Source organism: Misgurnus anguillicaudatus, chromosome 21 (assembly GCF_027580225.2).
Source record: "Misgurnus anguillicaudatus chromosome 21, ASM2758022v2, whole genome shotgun sequence".
In the NCBI taxonomy this organism is placed as follows: domain Eukaryota; kingdom Metazoa; phylum Chordata; class Actinopteri; order Cypriniformes; family Cobitidae; genus Misgurnus; species Misgurnus anguillicaudatus.
The window spans coordinates 22,458,743-22,462,532 of NC_073357.2; positions in this window are offsets into that span (position 1 = coordinate 22,458,743).

Here is a 3,790-nt window from a genome sequence, read left to right on the forward strand (position 1 = left end):
ATATGACAGATGCTATGATGTGATGATCATGAAGTCTGTTTTAACATGTGGGAGGGCAGAGTTAGCCATGTTCACATATTTGCATTCGGCGGAATAGACGGAATAGAAAAATCTGTTACGTCTGACATTTTATTCCGAGGTAACGGAATACACCGTCACACCGCCCAGCCCTAGTAGGCCCATCAGAGTGATTTCCTGAGCTTTTTCGCATATGCTGTATGGTAAGAGTGAATTTCTGCCAGTTGATACCGGTGACAGGTGTTAATTATTAAGTTTATCTTTGTATTTTTTTATTAAAGGTCAGAGAATGGATGGATTATCCAGTCACGGTACATAATGAAAGGTAAATGGCAAGTCATTAAGTAATGTACTAAATGTATAAACTGTAGTGTATTCAGTAGCTACTAATCACATTACCTCTATCACTCTCTCTAAAAGACTTGACTGAGTTAGAAGAAGCTGAGCGACTCTTTAGAGTGAAGATGTTAAGGTAATGTAAATCTTACGTTTTTATATTGTAGTTAGAGACAGCACGTCATTTTAACCCTGTTTTATGGTTAAAGGGGTTTTGGCGCTTTTCCATTGCATTGTACCCTACAGGTAAGGTCGAGTCAGCTCACTTTACTTTGGCGTGGTTAGCTTTTCCATTGAGTTCAGCAACACTTCAGAGTGGGAGGGATTATAGGGGTGTCAAATGTATATAGCACGACATTCGTTGCTCGACTTATCGAGACTGTTTTCTAAGATGGCTCCTGTCTATATACGCGTAATGTCTTTATAAAGGATCTTCTTATTAGGGCTGTCACTTTTGAGAAAAATCAAGCACACATATCCCGCGCTTGAGCGTGTTTCTGAAAAGTAATCGTCACTGACAACAAGCACACATACGTAGCCTATGTATGCGCACGTGCATATGCATTAACCCTGCGCGTGCTGTTTGCTTGACCGTTTTTAATGATAGAGAACACAAACCATTGATATTTGAGAAATAAAACTTACCGCTGAGTTAAGCAGATCTTACTTCACTCGTCTATGTGACATGCGACAGTCAGCACGTGATTATTTTAAATCAGTTTACAAGACAAATGCTGTTGTTGTTTAATATAAAGTTTACATCATGGCTTTGAACCTGAATTTTTTCCCAATTGGTTCGTTCCGAACAGAAACGGTAGTTTCCGGTTTTTGGTTCAACCCTAAAGTTGACGTTCCTGAACCGGTTAGGACAGAGGACGAATTCCAAACGGCGCTTCGGGAAGAAGATGCTGCATAAACAGTCGCTCCACATGTTTTTTCAGTGCTTTTTCAGTGCTTTATTCGCCAAATGTATTTTATACATCAAGAGTTCTGATCTTTGAAGGGCGTAGGGATAATCATGTTTGATTGGAGTTGGGCCGGACACTTTCAAATTCATGTGCGTCTGTGTGTACAGAATTTTTTTTATTTTAGCGCCTTTTTGCGGTTAAATTGTTTAAAATCACTTAAGTGTTTACATTTGCAAGCCTTTGAAACATGTGCAAATGATCAACTTTCACCCTATTTAAATTTGCATATTAATCCGCAAATCGCATGCGAGCCGAACTGTGGGTCGTGATCTGTTTCAATATTTTTCCTATTTAAAACTTGACTCTTCTGTAATTACATTGTGTCCTAAGACCGACGGAAATTAAAAGTTGCTATTTTATTTGCAGATATGGTTAGACCTATACTCTCAAACTGGCGTAATAATCAGTGACTTTGCTGATGTAACATGGCTGCAGCAGGCGTAGTGATAATTCGCACTGCCCGAAAATAGTCCCCTGCCATTGAAGGTAACCAAGGGGACATTTTCGGGCAGTGTGTAATATCACTACGCCTGCTGCAGCCATGTTACATCAGCAAAGTCACTGATTATTATGCCAGTTTGAGAGTATATTTTCTCGGTAAGAATCAAATGTTTAACTCAGGGGAGCTGAAACATTAGCATATTTTCAAAAAAAGTGGAATGTCCTTTTAACACAAGCTTTTTATTCTGCTATAACACTATAAACAATAATATATGTAATTTTATATGCAAACTATAATTCTATCTATCTGGTTCGTGTTGGTCCAATTTAATTCAGAGCACTTGTTTGGTTTGGTGTTTTAATTTTCATTGTAAGCCTTTAAAAAGTAATTATTCTAGATGCAATTTGGTAATATTTACGGCTTAAATTCTCTTATGTATTTTTTAAATATTTAAAATCATTAAATATTATCAAAATCAGAATTATCCAAAAAATTTCCACAGGAAAAGCAAAAAAAGTCTGCAGAAGCCGGAGCCACATCTTCCCTCTCTTGCGCACAGTTGCCGTCGGTCTCATTCTCAGCTTCCTCCCTATTACGAGATGTTAGACTGTAAAAAATGCGCTACACATGGCATTTTTAAAAAAACGGATGGTTTATTTATAGTGGATATTTCACGTCATGTTTGAATGCATATTTGAATATCGAATAAAAAGTGACAGCCCTACTTCTTATTAAACTGTTTGTACACTTACAAAGTTCAACTTGGGGTTAAGTGCCTTGCTCAAGGGCACAACGGTGGTGACCAGGATTCAAACTCACAAATTCTGGGCTAGCATACTAGCCAGGTTCCTTAACTGCTGTGCTACCACCACCCCTTTCGGCTTAGTGCCTGCTTTCGAACCACACCCGTGGAGGTATCTGCCAACAAATGGACAATCATTCATGGGGCTGCAGTTAGTGCATTCAAGAATTTTCAATGTATGTGTTCAAATTCACATTCTGCGTAAAAAAATAGTTTTGATGAGAGGTGGTGGAGGAGGGTGGTGTTTGGTACTATGACCCTATCTCGCCTGCAAATTTAATTGGTGCAAAACTGGCTGCCATGCTTGTACTAAGTGTGGCCTTACTTGCCTATTCACTTACTTTGTCACTTAATTTTACTGACTTGCACTAGAAGAAACTGCAATCAAGTTTTTTTATCTTTGTGATAAGTTTATCCACCAGTGTTTTGTCTGCTTAATACCTAAAACTTTTTCTTTAAAATGTACCTTCTCAGATGCAGTTATGTCAAAGTACTCGTTTTGGCTGGCCAGATTGGAAGAGACCTGAATGGGAAGATGGCAGAGCTAAGACTGACAATGTCCAGGAAAAATGTTAACTAAAAATGAGTGTGTTTTTCCCCAGCGAGTGAGTTTGGGAATGTTTTAAATGTGCCCAGAAGTTTGAAAATGTAATACTGAGGGAAAAAAGTGAGCGCTTTGAAAAGGCTTTAAAAAGAAAATAAAGTCTGAAGTTGATGTTAAATGAAGTTAAAGTTTTTACTTGAAAAGTTTGTACTTGTTTGTACTTGTCAAGTCTGTGCTGAAAAAATGCAGTAAAGTTTGTATTTGAAAAGACTTGGAATTGTGTGTTCTGTAGAATGAGTACAAATATATGTGTAGGCTGTATAAAAAAACATAGTTGTGCCACTAATATAAGTGAAAGTACATGGTGGCATCATATAAGAAGCATATTTGTATCCCTAATATAAGTGAAAGTACATGGTGTCATCATATTTGAAGCATATTTGTATCCCTAATATAAGTGAAAGTATGTACTATGGAAATAAGTACATATATGCATGTATACATATATGTGTCTTACATATATTTCACATGTATGTCCATATATGTGAAAATATATGGCACTTATATGAAAACGGCCATTTTTGCAATATTTTGAAATATATTTTCCATATATGTCCATGTATTTTACATATATGAATTTTGCATATTTAATATATGCAGCAGACATACATTGGGCACTG